Source organism: Panthera uncia, assembly GCF_023721935.1.
Source record: "Panthera uncia isolate 11264 chromosome A1 unlocalized genomic scaffold, Puncia_PCG_1.0 HiC_scaffold_17, whole genome shotgun sequence".
Classification (NCBI taxonomy): Eukaryota; Metazoa; Chordata; class Mammalia; order Carnivora; family Felidae; genus Panthera; species Panthera uncia.
In genome coordinates, this window is record NW_026057577.1 from 83,575,843 (window position 1) to 83,599,907 (window position 24,065).

The 24,065-nt window shown below is 35.7% G+C and overlaps 1 protein-coding gene across 1 annotated transcript in view; it reads left to right on the top strand.

Annotated features, from left to right (window-relative positions):
- Positions 1 to 24,065, top strand: part of FER (FER tyrosine kinase) — a 414,556-nt gene that overhangs the window by 21,946 nt on the left and 368,545 nt on the right. The window contains exon 2 of the mRNA XM_049648899.1: positions 4,257 to 4,402. The gene's annotated coding sequence lies outside the window, so the exon portion shown is untranslated. The remainder of the gene's footprint in view (positions 1 to 4,256; positions 4,403 to 24,065) is intronic.

The window sequence follows — 24,065 nt, forward strand, 5'->3', positions numbered from 1 at the left end:
GACTCTTTTTCTTTTGTTTCCCACCAACAATCTTTCAGCATATTCCGTTGGCTTCAAAATATGAAATCTGACCAACTGCTCACCATTTCTTTTTGGGGTTCACTCTGGTTCAACACCATTCTCTCTTTCCTTCTATGTAACTCCTAACAAGGCTCCCTCCTACTACTTTTGTTTTCATAATGTTAGCCTCAGAATATTAGTAAGAGGCCAATTAGTAATTAGTGATATTGTACTAATATTAGTATAATTTCTTTGCTCAGGATCTTGCAGTGGCTTCCCATGTAACTTCAGAGTACAGGCTCAAGTCCTCAAAATGAGCTAGTGTTTTGTGGTCTTGCTCTCCCTCCCTAATGCAGGACTTTTGTCTGAACTCAGATTTTTCTGTTGTCTCTTCTATGCAGGCCTCTTGCTCATCTTTAAATAAGTTCTTTGCAGTTAGCGTTTCCCTGGCCTGGAATGCTCTTCTCCAGATGTCCATATGACCTACTTCCTTTTCTCCCTTAGGTCCTGGCTCAAATATCACTTTATGCTTAAAGTCTTTGATAACCAACATCAGTTTGAAATCGCCTACCTGCCCTTTATGTCTTATTACTTTTTCCTTCTTTTTCTTTATAACAGTTGTCAACACTTTATGCTATGTGTTTTATGTATTTATTTTGTATTTTATTTCTTCTGTAGAATACAATCTCCATGAGGGCAGGAGTTTTTGTCTGAGATATTTTGTAGGAAAGTGCATGGCACATAACTTAGTAGGCTCTCAGCAAATACTTGTTGAATGAATTAATAAATTAAAAAAAATAATTTGTTGCCTCATGTAGCTGTTAAGTCTGAAACACTGGTGGGACTGAAATTACCCTGCAGAGGTGAGAGATTATTCATTAAGCAAATCTCTCCAGGGGAGAATGGGGAAGTGTCTTTGGTTTAGTACCCTAGAATACAAGTAAATATAAATTAAAAAAAAATAAGGTAACAAAGGAAATATAAGAAGAAAAAAAAAAAGGAATATAGGTGAATATCTTTCAGGGAAGGGATGGAGAGAGCTTTATTTCTCCAAAGCTCATTGGAAGTCTTAATCTTTAGGGAGACACGATCTTTAGCGTCTAAGGCTGGTTGTTGTGCGATTATCCCTGTAGTAACTTTTGCTCAGAAGTCTCTGATTGCGCAGGAACATGAGAAATCCAGAGAGAATTGTTTCTCAACAGTAATTCTAAAGTTCTAGCAGCTACATCTATTCACATCTGAATTCACCAGAACAAAGGTGTAATTAGATCTGGGGACAAAATATTTTCAGAACTTTCATTCTCTTTCTGTCTCTTGGCTTTTGTCTTCTCTGGGTTGGCTCTCTGGTGAGTGGGTACTTACCGTGTTCTTTCAGTTCAGCAACCTCAGCCAAAAGAGAACTTTCTAATTAGTTCTGGCAAAATTTTTGGGAGTTTTAGTTGTCTAATTGGGTCATGTACCCATTCCTGAACTACTGCTTGGGGAAGGAAATATGCTGACTTTCCAGGCCTGGGTTATGCACATATTCTAGGAACTTTGTGCTTATTTTAGGAATCTGAGAGTGGGAATGATTAGTGTCACTCAAACTACATGAATTGAAAATAAGAGAAGGGTAGTTCAACAGAAGAAAATTGAGATGCTGCTACCAAAAGAAGGGGAGTAAAAAACAACATAAGTCTGTCACTTGTATGCACATGCAACTCAAACTCATTAAGAAACAATTTAGAATCTTATATATAGGCATTACTGCCATATCTATTTAGATGCCTAAGACACAAAATTTAAGAAGGTACTGGCTTTCAGTGTCATGCAGCTACAGGGTGGCTCTTGTATGACCCTGAGAGTGAAAGTCTCCGTTGATTGTGCACCCTAGACACCCCTCATACCTCACTGTAGTCCTAGTCATGAAGAGAAGCCTATTTAAGGAATAGAAACTATATTTTTACTATGAATGTGAGTTAAAGATGGTAGCCTATGCAGTTGGGGAAGTTGGTGAGGAAGATTAAGGTACACTACAAAGTAGTAATTGTGCATTTTCAATTTGTCTATAGAAATCATTTTTTTAAAGTTTATTTCTATTTATTTTGAGAGAGAGAGAAGGAGACAGAATCCCAAGCAGGCTCTGTGCTATCAGCACAGAGCCCGATGTGGGGCTTGAAGTCACAAACCATGAGATCATGACCTGAGCTGAAATCAAGAGTGAAGACACTTAACTGACTGAGCCACCCATGCGCCACAAACTTGTCTATAGAAATTTTTGCTGAGTTCTGATGAGGATGGTAATATCTTTGAGGTAACACAAGGAATATACTTTTTGTCCATAGGTTTATAGTAAGTTCAAAGAAAGAAATGTTGCATTTAGAAATGCTACCAAGGAAGTTGTTACTTATTTTTTAATCAAAATGATTTCAATATCAACTGGAAAATAGGTTTTTTTTTTCATTGAAAAATAAAAATTATAGACATGAGTTGAGTTGGAGAGTGAGACGTAAATAACATGTGGCTGCTTTGACTAGCTTCCTTGAACAGGACACTTGATACTGCTGAGTGTTGGGCATGAAACCTTAGTTGAATAGTTGTCTTTCTTGTCCTTACATCTTTGAAAATAACTGTTTCTATATTATAGTGAAAGACCAAATCATGAAATTCTAGGTAATTCTCAACTATCTTTGCTGATTGAGAAGTGGCTAAAAAAAATTAAAATTAAGTGGATTGTCCAGTAATTTTGCAGTCTGTCTCTGGAGTGGAATTTAGATAACATATATAATATGTACATTTAAGTATACACTCATACATTTTGTTCTTTGGAAATATTTATAAGTAACAGTGTTTACTGTGTCTAAGGGGTTTAATTGAAGATATGCTATTGATAGCAGTATAAAAGAGAAGCATGATTAAAATTTTCATTTAAGTATCATTTGAAGTCATGAATTCTGTCATTTAATGTAGAAACTCTTGTCAAAGCCTCACATTACACCAAAGTGCAGAAGTCAGGGAAAGCCATAATTTAGTTTGGAATTTCATTGATTCAGTACTCGCTTGTTTGGTGGCTGTAGTGTTCCATGTATTATGTAGGATGCTGGCCATATTAAGCTGTCCCTGATCTTGTCACAGTTTAATGGAAGAAGCGGGATGTAATAATACTCTCGTTATGTGCAGATTAGATTTCCCAGTTCTAGCTTTGAGAACCTTGCCCAATCTAGAGGAGAAGAAATGCTTGCCTGGGGGGCTAAGAAGGAACTCTTTGGAAATAAGTAAAAAGCATAGAAGAGTAGGAGACTTGGAAGATACTCTGACACATTACTCCTGACCAGGAGGAGTAATCTTATTGCTAACCTCCATGAAATATCCTCTGATTCTTGTGAAAGTCAAAGATGTAGGGGAAATGACAGGAAACAGAATAGGCAAACAAAAAAAGAAGAGTTTGAAAGAAGGGGAGAGCTTCGTTTATAACCAAGAAGTCAAGATTAGAGACACATGGGCTTGAGTTAAAAAATGAGAAACTGTGACAGAACTATAAACAGCATATATTGCCATCAATGATAAAGAAGAGAACAGCTTAGAAATTCTTATAGTTTCAAGGGTTGAGAGAACAGCTGATGGAAGAATCAGGATTTGGTATACTCATATTAGAGACAATATGTGTTTACTGGGAGAATCTTTCCTAAACCTTCCCAGCTTTTGAGAGTTTTTCTTACATCATTAATTACTTCTTTAGGCTGTAATAGAATATATTTTAAAATGTTTGTTTATTTTTGAGAGAGACAGGAGAGGGGTAGAGAGCATGGGAGAGAGGCAGTCCAAGCAGGCACGTTGCCCGACATGGGGCTCTATCTCATGAACCATGAGATCATGACCTGAGCTGAAATCAAGAGTTGGAAGCTCAACCAACTGAGCCACCCAGGTGCCCCTAGGTTGTAATAGTATTTTAAGAAATGTGATTACTTGCTGCTTTTGACATGCTTTAAACTTGAAATTAGTTTTATGCTGTAAAAATGGAGAAAAACATGAATTACCTATTGAAAACTGAGGGAATAGGTTACAGGAGAAAGTAAGGCGTTACTCATTGAAAAAGTTATGGAAAGGGGAGAGAGTAAACAGGGTAGATAAGCTAGGTAAGTATAGCATTCTTAATGTGGTGACTCTGATACACTGTCACAATTAAATACCAATAGTAGCCTACTATACTCTATGTGTACATTTTTACCTTTTTCTCTGTAGTTAACATTTCTGACTCCTTGAATTTCTTCTTGCAGCTCATGTTTTCTGGCCAGACTTATGGTCATTCCCGTGAGACTTCACTGCACATTTTCTCAAGTGTGTTCCTCATCCCTAATGTGTAATCCTTCAACATGGACCTGCTACTTTAGCTAAGATATGACCAGCAATGAATAGTAGTAAGGTAGGAGTACTTTACTCTTCTTAGTGAATTGCTAAAAACTGAAACTGTGAAACAGTTTTGACTTGTCTTGATTTTGTAGTATTTGTGTTAGATTATTGTACCTAGACAATCATTTTATATTTATGTTGTTTTTTGCTTGTCATTTATCCTACAGAATTTTATCTCATTTGTGATGTAATTATTATTTTTTTCAACTAACATTTACAATCAGCAGAATCCCAGTCTATATCTTTTTGCAGCCTGTATGTCCACTAGTCCTATATTTTCAAGCACCTGGCACCAAGCTCAATATATCTTATTTTCTTCTCAAACAGTTGCTCTTCCTTCTGGTTTCTGTATTTCCATTAATAGCATTATTAATTCCATTGTTTAACACAGTCCTATATTCATTTATTATTTCATTAATTTGTTTGATGTACATTGACAGGCTTCTGTTAAGTAGTAGACAGGTTGCTGCTTCTGTGGATATGATGATGAATAAGCTGCATATTCCATCCTTATAGCTTATATTTTAAAGGAGTGGGGACAGGCTTAAAAATGAACTGACAAAATAAAAATTAATTGTAATACACTTTTTTGAAGGAAAGCAAAAATCAGATAATTTGGAGATAAGGAAGTAGGAGCTGCCTTAGATAGGGTGGTCACAAAAGGAGTTGATATTTAAGATTCACCTGTATATGAGAAGGTGGTGTGTGTGTATGTGTATGGTGTTTTTGATGTGGAAAGCATTCTCATGAGAAGGAATAGCGAAGTGAAATGTCAGGCAGAGAAAGGAAATATGGTATGTTCTCACTTATATGTGAAATCTTAAAAAGCCTAAACTCATAGAAATAGAGTTAGAATGGTGGTAGCCAAGAGCTGAGGAATAGGGGCAATGGGGAGATGCTGGTCAAATGGTACAAACTCTCAGCTATAAGATAAATAATATCTGGGGATATAATGTACAACATGGTGAGTATAATTAACAATACTGTATTATATGCTTGAAATTTTTTAAGAGAGTCGGTCTTAAATGTTATCACCACACCACACCACACACACACACACACACACACACACACACTCATAATTATGTGAAGAGATGGAGATGTTAACTAACTTTATTGTGGCAATTATTTTGGACTTTATACATATATCTAATCATCACATTGTACACCTTCAACTTACATGTTATATGTCAATAATATCTCAGTAAAGCTGGAGGCGATGGAGGGAATAAGGGATTATTGGGTACAAAGACTTTGGAGCAGGAGAATTGGTGAGTTTGAGGAACAGAAAAAACCCCAGTGTGGCTGAATTAGTGAGGGAGGCAGAGATGGGTAGGAAGAGGTTATAGAAATATGCAGGGCTTTGAAGGGTTTGGAAAGAAGTTTGTATTTTATTTTAAATGATATCATCGTTTGAGCTGCTGTGTGAGGAATGGGCCGGCCTGGTGAAAGTGAAAGGTGGCAGTTTTAGTTGCTGAGGTGAATAGTAGTGGCCTGATAAGGTGCTAGCAGCATGAGACAGAGAGATGGATGGATTTGAAATGGATCTGAATCGGAATGTATGGGACTTTGAATAATTTGGGTGTGGAAACAGAACATTCTGAAGATGACTCCAAGATTTTTGGGTTTTGAGCAACTGGGTGGATGCTGGCATCTTGTCCAGAAATCTTTTAGATAACTATCTTTACCATTATGTCAAAGATTGGTTCTTTCACTGAAAGGGAAATTAATTGTAATGTTAGAAATAATGTTAGTGCTGGAAATTAAACCATCTGGCAAATTTGTAATATGTACTGCTTAATACTTTGTTTTGCTTTTTCCCCTGAAATTTAATTTATATGAGTTTTTGTTTTTATTTTTATTTTATTTCTTTTATTAGTAGTTCAGTCTTTTTTGTTTTTTGTAAAGATTTTTTAATATATTTTGAAAGAGAGGAATTACTATTTATTGTTTGTGTTTTATGTGACAGGCTTTTGGCTAGCTGTTTTAAATACTTTATTTTATCCTTACAGTAGACCATTGAGGTTTTCTACTTTGCATATGGTTACCCTTTGAGTTCTAGAGCTGAGAAGAGTTGTAGAATAAGGGAAATATGTAGATGGAAGGATCTTAAAGATCATCTACTTCCTCCTCTTTCAGCGGAGACCTAGAGAGGTTCTGTGACCTACCCACGATCACACAGCTGGTTTTCACATTTGCTGAGACCAGTGCTGCTTATACTCCTTATGTTTCAGTCCAGCTGGCCTCCCCTCATGCTATCTTCCTGTTCCTTCAGCATTTCATAATGAAAATGTTGAGTGCTGTAGAACAGTGGAAGATATAGGCAGTGTGCACCCATATTACCTTTCTTATATATTCACTCACTGTTGAAATTTTGCCACTTTTTCTCTCTTTATATATTATATATTTTTAAAATCATTTGAAACTGTACTGGAGAGATTATAATATACAGTTTTTAGTATGCGTATCTTACATGGGAACGTGGATAATTTCTTGCATGTTCATAATATCAATATCACAAATGAGAAAGTTAACATTATTTAAAAATATGTTTAATATAATGGTCCTTATTCAGATCTCCCCACTTGTCCCTAAAACTTTTTCCTAAATTTATGAATCTAGGATTCAATCAGGTTTCATGCATTGCATTTGATTCTTTATTCTCTTTTAATTTTGAACAGTCCCTCTTTTTTGTTTTTCTTGATCCATGTTTTCTTTAAGAGATATAGTGTGTGTATATATATATATATACTTAATGTCTCTCTAGGGAATTGCCTAGTTTCTTAGAACATTATTCATCTAAAACTTATTTGCAGTTTGCTTCTTTCCTTCCAGTTCTCTGAGGTTGCTGGAGATAAAATTGTTTATTCCAAGCCTTTTTTTTTTTTTTTTTTAAACCATCATCCCAACCTTAAGTAGACAAAGTAGGAAATTTACGTTGTATTTGATCCAGTGGTCCCAGTCAGCGATTGAAATTCATTTAAAACAACAGAAATCTGAAACAAAACAACAAATCATAATTCTGAAGAAATTCCTCTACTTCCCACCATTACCCACCCCCACCTTCTAACCTAGGGATGTATATCTAGTCGCCATGGATATTATCATGATACATTATAAAGCAGTAGCAGGCTAAGATTTTGTCTTGGAAAAATGCACAGTTTCAAGTGGGAAGCAGATTAGAATGCAAATGATAAATAAGCACATTAGTAGAGATGACCAGAGCTCTGCACAGTGAGAAAGGATTGAAGTACCTGCTCTCTCTGGTACTTATGTGGAAAGTGTTCTTCTTTCCTTGCTTGGTTTTGAGTTTTACAGATTTGGTTGTTTTTTTTAAGCGTTAAATGGCATTTAGGAACAAGTGGTATTTTGGTGGGGGGGAGCAGTGGGAGGTAAATATTAAGCAGCATTTTTAAAGAGGGGAGAGTGACATTTTACAGTTGAGAGGAAAGAAGAAAGTGTCAAGGAGGAAAGGACTACTCAAGGTGGTTTAGGGAGATCTGTGTAGGTTTTTTCTTCATTTTGTTCCAGCCAGGCTTGGATTATAGTTCTATGCTTTTACTACACTTTGCACAGGGATTCCTTATAGTTATTGCTATGTGTTAGAACTGCTTTTCCTCTGATAAGCTCCCGGAGTCTGTGACCAGTATTTTTTGTTTTTTTAAATCTATGTGTACTCAGGACTTTACTCAGTACCTGGCATATTGTAGACATTGAATGAATACTTACTGGATGGATGGATGGATGGATGGATGGATGAAAGAAAGAAAGACTTTTACTAAGACCTAGTGCAAAAAGACAGATTCCTGTGCTGGGGAACCACAGTAATGGTGGGATCTGGTTTGATCGATTCATTGTTGAGGTGCTCAGTTAGAGCAGGAATTGGTTCAGAGGAGTCTGGGAGAAGGACCAGAGATGAAACCAGAGCATTCCATGAGTGGGAATACAATTGGGTTCTTTTTCAGAGAAGTAGCTAGCATGATGTAAGCACCTTTGTCATTTTCTAAATAAAATAAGTATATTTAAAAGAGAAATGTTTTCTAATATTAAGCATTCCATCTGTGAATTTGATTTTTACGTTCTTAATATTCAGTCTTAAAAAGTTTGTTGGGAAATCTTTCCTTTTCCTTATATGTGTTTATATTATAAAATGAATACATGCTTATGATAAAAATACACACTAGAAATACATAAAATACAAAGTGACATTCATCTTACTATTCTGGGTCTCACTCTTCACAAGTAGCTAATGTTAACAGTTTGATGTACATCAAGTTGGACTTTCAAAAAAATATATATATTTTAAAACACACATATTTATGTTTGTATAGTTTTACAAATAAAATCATTGATGCCCATGTTCTGATATTTGCTTTTCCTCCTTATCCTTTAGTTTTTACCTATGCTCCATATAATTCCAAAAGTTATTGGATATTTAGGAGGATGGAAACACTAGCAGAGGATAGTAGCCTAAAATCAGAGTAATTGAATGTTAACATTTAGGGAACTTAGAATAAGAAAAATGCCTGCTAAGTTTTATTAGTTTAATTGCTGTTAATTTAGAAGTAGTTTTTTACTTATTTAACCTATATTAAATTATAAAAGTAATCATTCTTCATATTATGCATTATAGAATTAGCACATAAGAAAGTAAAACTTTAAGATTTATTGAGTACACGAAGATGTAACCATGAATAGGACACACTGTCATTACTGCTCTTTGATAACAAAGAGCAGAGGCCAAGAAACTTGCCTGGAGGTGGCAATATGAACATACTCCTGAAGTACTGGTAAGAGTTAGCTAAGTTTTTTAAAGAAATGGCTAAGGGATGGGGCGCCTGGGTGGCTCAGTCGGTTGAGCGTCCGACTTCGGCTCAGGTCATGATCTCACAGCTCGTGGGTTCGAGCCCCGCTTCGGGCTCTGTGGTGATGGCTCGGAGCCTGGAGCCTGCTTCGGATCCTGTGTCTCCCTCTCTCTCTGCCCCTAACCCACTCACATTCTGTCTCTGTCTCTCTCTCAAAAAAAAAAAATAAACATTGAAAAAAAATGGCTAGGGGAAATGAAGGAGAATTGAATCAGAGCTGGAGGTTGTTAGGACAAATGCAATAGTAAGAAAATCAGGGGAAGTCATTTGATTTAATATGTGTAGGGAAAGAAGTTAGGGGGTTTCATGCCTTGGTGTTGGCACAGTCCAGGTTTATATCTGTTGTCACAGAATAATAAAGAGTAGTATGCCATTGTACTCTTAAAAATACCCTAGTTCTGGGTAATAAGTGGCATCACCCTTAAAGAGAGAGAATATAGGGTGTCCTGATCAATATTAGGGAATTCAGCTGGAGATCTCTCTGAGATTGAAGAATAGGTAGAGTAAGAGTTAATAGTACCAAAAAAATGATAAATAGTAGCTTATGGCCTAGAACTAGAATATTATAGTTTACCATTGCAGAGATGAAACTGTTTTGGATTTAGGCTATGGGCAATAGCGGTGGATGGTTGGAATGAAGCTGGATTGAATGGATCTTTGGAGAAGAGAAAGACTATAGAGGTTAGAATCTCCATGGATGAAGATAAGAGTTGGGTTAGAGGATAACATTGGGGGACAAGTGGAGATTGAAAGGAAGATTTGGAGACAACAAAGCTAGATGGGGTAAAGCTGAATAAGGAGAAGAAAATTTTGAATGAGATTAGAAGAGCAATGATTTGGAAATGGCACTAAAGAATCAGGATAATGTTACCCATCCTTTCACTATCGCCCCTCCCCCACCCAATTCCCATGGATATGGGTGGTGGAATGTAGGGAGAGGGTAGCCTCCACCTGTGAACACTATATTTTTGGGGAGCCAGATTTCAAATAGGGTAAGCAGTTGAAGTGTACAGATTTAGGAGTTTATTTACAAACCGAATGGAATTCTAGAAAAATAATTTGGGAAGATATGACTATAGAGAAAGGATAGAGGAGGAGTGGGGATTGGGCCTTGCCTTTTGGGAAAAGATTGAATTATACAAAGAAGCCAAAAATGGAACTGATTTTCCTCCATGTTCTTTTTTTTTCTTCCTTCCATGTTCTAAACAGTGGTGCAGGGTTAGCCTAATCTGGGTTCTCTGAGAGGCTGTCTGGCTTTGGCTTAGTTCATTTCAACTATAACTGATGAAACTTTAATAGATGCCATTCTGCTATGGTATGCCTTTAATGAACCTATTTGAAAGTACACATATGGATTTTGAAATTATTTTGACTTCTCCTGTATTGCTGCTGTCTTTGAAGAGAAAAAGATTGTTTGGCTTTAATTTGAACATTGAGCTCTTTTATAATAATTGATCACCTAGTAAGAGTTTAAAGGTTAAGAGGTATCTAGATAATGGTTACATTTCTAGAATTTAGGCCATACAAGGTAGTATGCAATGTAGCTATACTTAATTGTATTAAGTTTATGTATATACATAAACTTTTTAACCTTTGTTCCCTCTTTTCCTTCAGATTAGCAATGTTTCATAAACATGTCCCTCATTTTCCTACCTGTCACTTCACTTATGTTTAAACTTCTTCTTGGAGAATAACTCTGCTTCATCACTTGCTCTTCATGTTCTATCTTGTGGGGGTGCTCTCCTTCTCTCTCTCATGCTTTATTAGTAACTGCTTTTTAATATGTCTCTCTGAAGCCAGGCACATTATATATTTTATCTCATCTAAGCTTCGTAACAACCCTGCAAAGTAGGTATCACTATCCCCATTTTAAAGATAAGAAAACTGAGTTTCTAGGAGATTAATTAAAATGCAGTTACACTGCTATTAAATGGTACAGTTAACATTTCCACCCAGAACTATCTGTTTTCAAAGCTGCCTCCTGCATACATGTTTGCAGATAGATACATGTATCTGTGCTCTTTTCTTAAATACCCCTCAAGGCTTGTTGGAGATACTCTTTTGTTTTTAATTAAAATTTTTTTTACCAGCTTCCTTGAGGTATAACTGACTTATATAATATTGTCATTTAACATACAACATAGTGCGTTTAAGGTACATTATGTGATACATGTGTATATATTGTCACATGTTCTTTTTTTTTTAATTCAGCAAATATTTTATTATTTTTTTAAATTTACATCCAAATTAGTTAGCATATAGTGCAACAATTATTTCAAGAGTAGATTCCTTAGTGCCCCTTACCCATTTAGCCCATCCCCCCTCCTACAGTCCCTCCCGTAACCCTCAGTTTCTTCTCCATATTTATGAGTCTCTTCTGTTTTGTCCCCTTCCCTGTTTTTATATTATTTTTGCTTCCCTTCCCTTATGTTCATCTGTTTTGTATCTTACAGTCCTCATATGAGTGAAGTCATATGATACTTGTCTTTCTCTGACTGACTAATTTCACTTAGCATAATACCCACCAGTTCCATCCACATAGTTGCAAATGGCAAGATTTCATATATATATATATGATATATATACATATCATATCTTCTTTATCCATTCACCCATCGATGGGCATTTGGGCTCTTTCCCTACTTTGGTTATTGTTGATAGTGCTGCTATAAACATGGGGGTGAATGTGTCCCTTCGAAACAGCACACCTGTATCCTGTGGATAAATGCCTAGTAGTGCAATTGCTGGGTCATAGAATAGGTCTATTTTTAGTTTCTTGAAGAACCTCCATACTGTTTTCCAGAGTGGCTGTACCAGCTTGCATTGCCACCAACAATGAAAAAGAGATCCTCTTTCTCCGCATCCTCAACAACATTTGTTGTTGGTGTAACTTCATTGTTGGTGTATAAGATGCAACCGATTTCTGTGCATTGATTTTATATCCTGCAGCTTTGCTGAATTCATGAATCAATTCTTGCAGTTTTTTGGTGGAATCTTTTGGGTTTTCCATATCATGTCATTTGCAAACAGTGAAAGTTTGACCTCCTCCTGGCTGATTTGGATGCCTTTTATTTCTTTGTGTTATCTGATTGCAGAGGCTAAGACTTCCAATACTATGTTGAATAAGTCTATTTATTCTTAATACACTGTAAATTGTTTGAAGGCAGTAATCCAGAATTTATTTATCTTTGTACCCTAATGCTCTCTCGCCCATGTTTATTCAATAAATGGTTGTTGATTTATGTTAATACTTTAAAAGAAAGAATAAAAATTCTGTTAATAATTCTGTTCTCCCCAAATAATTACTTCAAATACATTTTTAAAATTAAACAACAGTTCTTTTAAAAACATGCATATTGTTCATTTGTTTATGGACTTGTACGATGTTCTTTCTCAGTGGAATAGTATCATCCAATAATGTTGTTCCAGGAGGCTGTCTGGACAATCCAGTGCTGTTTCTGGTGAATTAATTTTTATTTTAAATTAAACTAAAAACACCACTTTCAAATAAAGCATAAGAGGTGTTTTAAATACTGACTCTGTAAGATGGCCAAGGTCAGCATATATTAACTGGTAATGAATAACATTGTCTTCATAGTTACACTTTGGTGACTATTCATTCCTGACTGTTTAATGCTTATGAAAAAAACACCTCACTTTGTATTCACATGAGGTCAGTTTTTTTTGCTTTTTATAATCCTGTTTCTTACTTGCAAAATTGGCTTTTTGTGACTTTATTTCTGTCTTGCTGCAGACAGCTTAATATTTTGTTCAAATAGTTACTGTTTCCGACTTTTGTCAGTATTGATGCATATGAAAGGTAAGAAATACCATTAGGTAATTATATTTGTACTTTAACTGATTAATGATTTGATAGTTTTTTATTAATGAATAAACATATTCTGATAAAGTAATTTGAACCATATACTGATTTTGATTGGTTTTATTAGTTGCGGATTATAAATTCAAACTGTTGAATTTCTTGCCTACTTGTGAAAATATCTCTTGGAGAACGAATGAAATATTTCCTATTTCTATTACACAGTTATTTACTTATTTGCAGATTTTTTAAAATTAGCATACCTTCTTGGTATATTTGAATCTCTTCATCAATGTTAAAATAAAGAAAATAATTCAATAAATATTTTTGACCAGAAGACATCATCTCTGTTAAAATAAGCCGCCCTTACTTGAAGGAGAACATTCAGTACAGATTAAACTTTCTGTATACTATATAAAAATCATATTTCCATCTGTATACTCGGAGAATGTAAACATTGCCAGTTGTGGAGCCAAAAGTTGAAAAACAGGAGAAGTTTTAGAACAAATACTTGGATATACCCTTGTACTTACAAGAAATATCTTGGGAATTATATTATCCTACCAAGGTAACTAGTTATCTGTTTTATATTTTGCTATTTAATAACTTCCATTTTTGTTTAAAAGTATGTATAGATTTCTTTACTACAACATGAATTCTAATATGTGAAAATATAGCAATTTTTAATAGTTGTTTTAAAGTGTTTAATAACTAAGGTGAATTGAAAAGTCAATGTAACTCACTTGATTCTCAATAACAAGCTGAATAAAACAGATTTAAATAAACCTATTCAATAGTTTATTAGTTTCATTACTCTCACTTTTAATTAAAAATTTTTAAAATATTCATTTATTTTTGAGAGAGAGAGAGAGCATGCATGCAAGTGGGGGAGGGGCAGAGAGAAGGAGACAGAGGATCCAAGTAGGCTTGAGCTGTGAGCGCAGAGCCTGATGTGGGGTTAGAACCCACAAACCTTGAGATCATGACCTGAGCCAAATCAAGAGTCGGCCACTCAACCCACTGAGCCATCCAGGTGCCCCTATTACTTTCATTTTTTTGAAAGATGCTATTTAAAAGTAGACATCTTTGCTAATAACATGCATGTACTTTTGTATAATATTCTGTTCCTGTCTGATTTGTACTTACTATCTAAATTATAGATATTCTTATTTTAAAATTTAATTTACAAATCTAAAAAATATGTTAATTCTTATAATTATTTGCAATAAATTGAATGCCTACTGTATTCTAGGTAGTAACTTAAGCCCCAATGATATAAGGATGAAAAATATGTGATATTCTTATTTCCATGTAGCTCATAATTTAATGGAAGAAATGTATTTCAACAAATAGCTAACATATACCATGAGAAGTGTTATATTCATCACAGATACATACATGAACCCTGAGATCTGAGAAAAGGAAACACTAAGTCAGCCTGGATGGTTGTGGTTGTGGGTAGTCAGAGAAGCCTTCACAGAGAATACTACTTTAAAGTTTAGTTGTGGATAATTCTCCAGGCACATGAGGGAGGAAAAGCATTTAGACTGAAGGAACATCTGCAAAGGCACAGAGACTTTTAAGGAATCATAGTAGTAAGAAGTTGTATCGTTGCTGAGGGTAGAAGGTTGTCTGGGGCCAGCTTTGATTACCAGGCAAAGGAGTTTGAAATTGAACCTGTAGGTTAGGGTTGTAAAATTAATACCTAGTATTATTAAGTATCCTAAAGAATGAAGACTGCAAAGTAGGGACTACTTAGTACAATGCTGTGTAGCCTCAACCACCTAATTCTTTTAAGATATTTTTATGCAATAATATGCAAGGCACAGTTTTAAGCACTGGAGATACAGTGGGGGAACAGAGCAGAGTACTTCCCTGACCAGTTGGAACTTACATTACAAATCAGTCTATAAAGTAACCACCCACCTGACCCCACCCTCTGTCTCTGTCTCTCTCTGTAATTTTTGGCTACAGCATAACCATAGGCTTTGCTTGAGATTTTTTTCACCTTCCTCAAAGTTAACATAGGCAGCTCTGTCTTATTCTGGAAGAATGTAGCTAAATGTGTGATGCCCTCTCCATCTTGTTCTTCCTCCGACCTATAGTTTGAGATCTGAGCATTACTTTTCTAAATATTGGAATTTCTATTGAGGTAATTGTATATTAACATGAAGTTATATGAAATAATAATCCCTTGTACATTCTGTCCAGTTTTCCCCAATGGTAGCATTTTGCAAAACTATGTATAAAATGACAACCAGAGTATTAACATTGACACATTCCACTAATCCTATTCATAGAAATAGGATTTTTAACTGTAGTCAGTTTTGATTGTACTCATTTGTTGTGTGTATATTAAGTTCTATAAAATTTTATTACTAGTCTAGATTCATGCATCCACTACTACCATCAAAGTACTAAACAGTTCCAACATTGATAGAATCCCTTGTGTTCCCCTTTTATGACCACACTCACTTCCCTACTCTGTTCTGCAAGCCATAAATCCAAGCAACTCCTACTCTGTACTTTTTCCAGAATTTTTTCATTTCAAGAATGTTAGATAAATGGAACTTTTTGGGATTAGCTTTTTTCATTCAGTAGGGTTCTTGGAGATTGATCCAAGTGGTGGCCTCTGTGGATAGTTTTTACTGTGGGTAGTATTCCATGGTATGTTTTCACTTGTTGAAGGAACTCTGGGCTGATTCCTGTTTTTGGCTATTATAAATAAATCTTCTGTGAGCATTTGTGTACAAGTTTTTGTGTGAAGATATGTATTCATTTCTTTGGCATAAATGTCCAAGGGTGCAATTGCTGGGTCATAGTATAGTTAATGTTTAGTTTTATCAGAAACTAGAGTTGGCTGTACCATTTTGTCTTCTGACCAGCAACAAATGAGTGATCCCGTTTTTTCATATCCCCACAATCATTTGGTCTTGTCATTATATTTTATTTTAGTCGTTCTGATAAGTGTGTAGTGATATCTCATTGTAATTTTTTTTAAAAATAATTTTATTTAATTTATTTTTTAATAGGCTTTATGTCCAGCATGGGGCTTGAACTCATGACCCTGACATCAAGAGTCATATGCTTTACCACTGAGCCACCCAGGCGCCCCTCTCATTGTAGTTTTCATTGTATTTTCCTGTTGGCTAATTATGTTGAATATCTTTTCATGTGCTTATTTGCCATTTTAATGTCCTTTTCTGTGAAATGCTTGTATATGTCTTTTGTTTATTTTCTTTTTTCTTTTTTTTTCTTAGTTTATTTATTTTGAGAGAGAGGCTGAGAGAGAAAGAGAGAGCGTGTGGGAGGGGCAGAGAGAGAGGGAGAGAGAATCCCAAGCAGGCTCTCTGTTGTCAGCACATGAGATCCATGAGATCATGGTTCATCCTGAGCTGAAATCAAGAGTTGGACACTTAAGCAACTGACCACCCAAGCACCCCTGTTCATTTCCTAGGCAGATTGTTGTTGTTAACTGTTGAATTTGAGAGATATTTATATATTCTGGATACTAGTCTTCTGTCAGATATGTTGTTCGCAAGTATTTTCTCCCAGTCTATAGCTTGTCTTTTTATCCTTTTCACATGGGCTTTCACAAGCAAAAGTTTCTACTTTTGATGAGGCCCAATTTATTGATTTTTCTTTATGCGTTGTGGTGTGTTTTGTTTTTTTTTTTTGTCAAGTCTAAGAACTTTGCTTAGCTTTTAGATCATGAAGATTTCCAAAGATATCCTTCTTTTTTTTTTTCTTCAGTGTTGCAGTTGTTTACATTTAAGTTCATAATCCTTTTGAGTTAATTTTTGTGTAAGGTGTTAGGTCAAGGTTTTCTCTCTGTCTCTCTCTTGCTCTCTCTCTCTCTCTCTCTCTCTCTCCCTCTCTCCCTTTTTTTTCTTGGCCTGTAGAGATATTCAGCTGCTCCAGTACCATTGAGTTGTTTTTGGATCTTTGTCAAGAAGGAGTTGAGCATAATTGTGTTGGTCTTTTTCTGGGTTCTCTATTCTGTTCCACTGATCTGTTGTTTATCCTCTACCAAGATCACAACTGTCTTGATTTCTGTAACTCTATATTATCTTATTCCCCAAGATGGACATATTTGTTTGAATAGTTTTTCCACCTCACTCTCTCCTCTCCTCTAGAGCTCAGATGATACAAATGTTGGATCTTTTCTTATTGTCCCAAGGCTTTATTCTTTTTGTTCATCCATTTTCTCTGTTTTTTTTGGATTAGTTGAATTCTATTGCTCTGTGCTTACATTCACTGATTGTATCCTCTGTCATCTCCACTCTTCTATTGAGCTTGCATCTAGTGAGGTTTATATTCCTGCTCTGCATTTTTAGCTCTGTAGTTGCCATCTGGTTATTTTTATAACTTCTGTTTCTTTGCCTAGATTTTCAATTTTTTACATTTGTTTTTAGGATAATTTATAATTGATGAAGCATTTTTAAGTTGGCTGATTTAAAACCCTTTTCTCATAATTCCAACATCTAATTCATCTCAGTGTTGGCATTAGTTGATTGTCTTTTCTCATCGAAGTTATGATTTTTCTTGGTTCTTGGTGTGAGAGGTGATTTTCAATTGAATCTTAGATATTTTATCTATTATTTTAGGAGTCTCTGGGGTCTGTTTCAATGTTTTATTTTCACAGGAAGTCCCTCTTTAGGTTTAGCATGCAGGTCTCTTGGCCTCTTTTTATGGGTTGTGGTTTCAATGACAATTAAGTTTCAGAGTCATTGTGCTGTTATTTTAGTTTGCTTTGTCTTGTATCATTAGGGCTCCCACTGGTTCCTGCTGGTGCTGCTTGACAGAGTAGAAGATGTTTTTCTTAGGTTGAACTACTAGGTATCTATTGGTAGAAAAGGGCTAAGGTAGAATTTCCTTACTGTGCCCCCTAGCTGTCCTGATGTCTCTGGGCAGGGGAAGAAATTCTTGGAGAGCAGCAGCTTCAGCTTGGTTCCTTTTGTTAGTTCTGCCCTCCAGTTCTGGTGTCTCTGGGTGCGGAAGGAGACCCCCAGACCTGTGAGGACAAAGGTTTCCTGACCTGATAGCTGGGTCTCTGTTGCTGGTTCTTCTTGCCTCATTCAGTTTCTCTTGGTGGAAAAGCGGATTCTCAGGCTTAGCAGGTAAGGAGAGTGCTTGCCCTGGCTGTTTATTTTTGGTGAGACTCATAAATGATTTCTCTTTCTGGTGGTGCCTGACTCTCTGTTTGTTGTCACAGGGACTCCTATTGGATCCTAGGGGAGTTAGCCTACAAATATGGACTGTCTTTTGTTTCTAGACTGGAGGTTGGGAAAAGTTGGGTCTGGGTGCCTTCCTCTCGGGTGAGGAGAACATGAGATACTGCCTTCATGCTGTTCTTCTAGTCCTAGGACCAAAGCAGGCTGCCTCCTTCCCCTTCCTCTTCCTCTTCCTCTTCCTCTTCCTCTTCCTCTTCCTCTTCCTTTCCTCCCTTGCCTTTTCTTTCCTTCTTTCTTTCTTTCTTTCTTTCTTTCTTTCTTTCTTTCTTTTGTTCTTTCGTTCTTTCCTATTATTTTTAATTTAAATCCAAGTTAGTTAACATATACTGTGATAATGATTTCAGGAATAGAATTTGGTGATTCATCCCTTACGTATAACACCCAGTGCTCATCCCAACAAGTGTCCTCCTTAATGCTCCTTGCCCATTTAGCCCATCCCCCCACCCAACACCCCTCCAACAATCCTCAGTTTGTTCTTTGTATTTAAGCATCTCTTATGGTTTATCTCCCTCTCTGTTTTTATATTATTTTTGCTTCCCTTCTCTGATGTTCATCTGTTTTGTATCCTAAATTCCACATATGAGTGAAATCTTATGATATTTGTCTTTCTCTGACTGACTTATTTTGTTTAGCACAATATACTCTCGTTCCATCCATGTTGTTGCAAATGGCGAGATTTCATTCTTTTTGACCTCCAAGTGATATTCCATTATATATCTATACTACATCTTCTTTATCCATTCATCAGTTGATGGACATTTGGGCTCTTTCCATACTTTGGCTGTTGTTGAAAACGCCTCCATAAACATTGGGGTGCATGTATAGGAGGCTGCCTACTATCTACCTTTCAGAGTTCTTCTTTGGTAGTCTCTTGTGTTGTTTCTAGTGTTTATACTTGTGTTTTGTCCAGTGGAACTGGGAAAAATGATCTCTGCCATCTTATCTGTACCAGAAAGCTGGGTATTACTTTTAATTTTGGTTTCTTTGTTGTGTGAACATGGAGGTGGTATGGAAACATTGGCTGGGGCTGAGTTTGGCCTTGTTGGGGGACCCGAGATATATCGTCTCTTACGAAATTTCACTAATTATCCTGTACTCCTGGATTTAATTTCATCCACCAGTTTTTCACAAAGCTCTAGAAAATGGCAAGCCAAGGCTGCCCTCTCTGCATTTTCTAAGGTCCTGTCCTGGTACAGAGAGGCTTCTTTCTTTAGATATTTTCTTGAATTTTTCCTGGGTTGGCCTGCTTCTTTTCATGTTGGAGTATTCATTGTGTATTCTCAGGTTTCTGTTAACTCTTATTCCTTAGAATGTCTTCTGGAGATTGGGGTAGTGTTGGGCACATTGCCATAGTATCTAGAACACCAGAATTTTCTCTTTTTTTTCTTTGAAACCATGCTGTGAAAGTTGTGGCATACAGTTGGTATTCCTTATTTGCTGATGATATGTTTAAATTTTTGTTTTTTCTTAAAAACAGTGTTTTGTTCTTTTAATTAGTTATTGGTGGTAGGAGCTTCTGAGGTACTGCTTCACTAAACTGACATTACCCCCAAATTCCACTAATGACTTTTTTGCAGTTTTCACATCTTCCTCTGCCTTTTGGTGTTGCAAATATCTTCTTTTTCATCCTGGCATCTGTTTCTCTGCCAAACCTCTTTTATTTGCTTACTTAATCTCTGCCCTTTGTTTGACCTCTCTTCCTCCTTTGTCCTTGACTCTGCTTTTCTGTTGATGTTCAGTCCGTGAATTTCATCTATCACCTTTAAGCAATTGACTCTCAAATTTGAATCTTTACCCTTAATATTTTACCTAAACCTTTATTTCCTGCTGAAGTAAACAGGTTCTCATTCTTCCTATTCTATTGGTATTGTCATCATATCTTATTAAAGCCTTGAAGTTGTCACTGAATCATCTGTGTCTCTTTTGTCCCCTAAATTTATTCACCACATCAAGGAACTTTCTTCTTAATTCTCACTGATATTGTCAATTATAGATTCTTGTTTTTCAAGTTATATATTGGTATGACTTATTAATTTGTCTTATGTTTCATTTTATTTTTTTCTCTCTTCAAGCTAATTTTATACCTAGCTTTCAGTTTAAAATCTATTACTATTTCTTTCTCTTTTTATTGCCATCACATACAGATAGAAAAGTACATGAATCGGGGCGCCTGGGTGGCTTGGTCGGTTAAGCGTCCGACTTCGGCTCAGGTCATGATCTCACGGTCCGTGAGTTCGAGCCCCGCGTCGCGCTCTGTGCTGACCGCTCAGAGCCTGGAGCCTGTTTCAGATTCTGTGTCTCCCTCTCTGCCCCTCCCCTGTTCATGCTCTGTCTCTCTCTGTCTCAAAAATAAATAAACATTAAAAAAAAAATTAAAAAAAAAAAAAAAAGAAAAGTACATGAATCACAGGCGCTCAGCCTGATGAAATTTCACAGACTGAACATACTTTCATGTAATAACACCAACAAATTAGTACCTTAAAAAAGTCACATTTATGATCATGTTTTTTTGCTCTAAAAAACAATTAATTCAAGGAATTTGGTCCTTATTAGTTTCCTGAACAGTGGAATAGGAGATAAATTGACACTGCATCTCCCACTGCTTGCCACATATAGCTTGGTTTTGGAGACATTTTTTTCTTTACCTCATACTCCCTTTTTTGTCCCATACTGCTCCTACTTCTTGAAATACATTTCCCGTTTGACTTTTTATAATCTAAATTTTGGTCATTTTCCAGCCCTATCTCAAATCTTGCCATTTCTAGGAAACTTTGTGGGCTTTGTCCAGCCTTCATTACTTTTTAAATTTCTCTTCAAAAATTCTTTAATTAGTTAATTAATTTTTTGAATAGGCAATATCAATGTTTACTTAGCACAAAATTCAAATGTATAAAAGCGTATATAATGATAAGTCCTTCTCTCATTCCAGTGCCTCAGCCACTATGTATTCTTTAGGAAATAATTTTGCGCTTAAAAGGAAAATTAATTTCTATCATTCTTCCTCCTTGTTATAGCATGTAAACACACCAAGTTCTTTATCTCAATTTTTTCAGTTAGTAGTTTTTAATGATAGGTCCAGAACGATACACAAAAGATTTTCTTAGTTTTTGTTAGGGCTGAATGATATTCCACTGTTGGACACTGAACAATTCACATAGAGTATGATTTGAGTGGCACTCCCTAGAATTGTTATTATTATCAGGTGCAGCAGCCTTGATTGTAATTAACCTAGTCAGTTCTTTTTGATGGATATTTCTGGTTTCTTTTGTTGTTATCTCAAACACTATTGAAATGAATAGTCTAATATTAATGTCACTTGACATCTTTGGGAAAATTGTAGGATATCATTCCCTTAATTCCTAAAATATTTGTAATCTTTACCAACTTAACCGTTAGACATAGTCTTAATTTATTATGGAATTGTTTTTAAAATTTTTATCATTTGTCATTCCTTAAGAGAGGTACCATAAATAAAATTATTTTAGATTCCTAGACCTAGAATACTGGTGTATATAAATAAGCCCTTAGGATGGTCTGGAGTCTTTCTCAGATAGCTGCCAGATTCTATTTCCCTTTTTGTTCTTTTGAGCTCATTTTGAAGTTCCTGATAATGGAAGAAAAAAATATTATTAGAGTTTAGATCAGAGCTAGATGTATTTGGAAGTAGAAGTGATACTTATCCTAAGTTATGGGATAAAATGAACCACAATCCTAGATATAGTTAGAAAGGAAAATGTTTCACATTTCTTTGGCCTCAAAAATGATTCCTTAATCTTCCATTGAAAACATGGGATAAATCCAAAATCTATAAAGAACTTACCAAACTCAACGCCCAGAAACCAAATAATCCAATTAAGAAATGTAGAGTAGATATGAATAGACATTGTCCCAAAGAAGACATACAGATGGCTAACAGATACATGGAAAGATGCTCAACATAACTCATCAGGGAAGTACAAGTCAAAACCATGATGAAATAGCACCTCACACCTGTCAGAGTGGCTAAAAGTAACAACACAGAAAACAGCAGATGCTGGTGAGGATAAAGAGAAAGGGGAACCCTCTTACACTGTTGATGGGAATCTAAACTGGTTCAGTCACTCTGGAAAACAGTATGGAGGTTCCTTAAAAAGTTTAAAATAGAACTATCCTAAGACCCAGCAACTGCTTTACTAGATATTTACCCAGAGGATACAAAAATACTGATTCAAAGGGGCACATGCACCCTGATGTTTATAGCAGCATTGTCAACAATAGCCAAATTAGGGAAAGAGCCCAGATGTCCATTGACTGATGAATGGATAAGATGTGGCATATGGAATATTACTCAGCCATCAAAAATAATGAAATCTTGCCATTAATAACAGCGTAGATGGAGCTAGAATGTATTATGCTAAGCGAAATAAGTACATCAGAGAAAGATAGATACCATATGATTTCAATTATATGTAGAATTTAAGAAACAAAACAAGATGAACATAGGGTAAGGGGAAAATAGAGGGGGAGGCGAATCATAAGAGGCTGTTAACTATAGAGGATAAACTGGGTTGCCGGAGGGAAGGTGGGTAGAGGATGGGCTAAGTGAGTGATAGGCACTTGTGATGAACACTGGATATTATATATAAGTGATGAATCATAAAAGGGTATATATATATATATATATATATATATATTTATATATATATCATACATACATATATAGTGATGAATCACTAAATTCTGTCCTAAAACCAGTATTATACTATGTGTTAACTAACTAGATTTTAAAAACTTAAAAGAAAAACAAGGGCACCTGGCTGGCTCAGTCAGTAGAGGATGCGATTCTGGATCTCAGGATTGTGAGATCCTATGCTGAGTGTAGATATTACTTAAAAAAACAAAACAAAACAAAACAAAACAAAACCATGAGATGAGGTAGAATGTATCTTCCACTGAGACTTAGATGAGCTGTAGGTAAAATGACAGAAAAATTTTCTTTTTGAATTTTTGTGTTCTGTGAAGATATAGTACATCAAAGTAAAAATTTTATTTTATTTATTTATTTTTAATTTTATTTATTTGAGAGAGAAAGAGGCAATGCGAGTGGGGGAGGGGCAGAGAGAGGGAGAGAGAATCGTAAGCAGGCTCCATGCTACTAGCACAGAACCTGACATGTGGCTCGAACCCACAAAACCGCAAAATCATGACCTGAGAAGAAACCAAGAGTCAGACACTCAATCGACTGAGCTACCCAGGCGCTCTTCAAAGTAAAAATTTTAAAGCAACTATATCCAAAGTGAAAAAACTGGAATTATGCTACTCCATATTAAAGTGAATAAGTCAATTACTTTGTATTGACTTAATTATGTTAAGGTCCATTTTGCGTTCTGGTTGCTGCTTTGGGAGCTGATGAAGCACAGTTTTCCACAACCTTTTTCTCCCCTCTGTTTATTTGATCATAAAACTGGACAGTTTTTAGTTGGAGAAAAATCGTAATTTGTTCTCTATATGGAAAACCTACATTTTTATCATCTCTTTAGATGTTATCACTGAGGTTAGACACATAAATCTGTTCTTATTTTTCTGTCTAACTTAGAGGATCTCAGCTGAATTAACAAGAAAGTGACTTCTAGTATGGATGAGCCAAAACTAAAAATAAGAGGTGTGTTTCTTCATTTCTTCTAACTGGCCCTAGACGATTCATTGCCTGAAGTTTTGTGAGTCTGGAGAGCAAAATAAATTCTATCATAGTTTTGGGGATTTATAGCAAACAAGCAG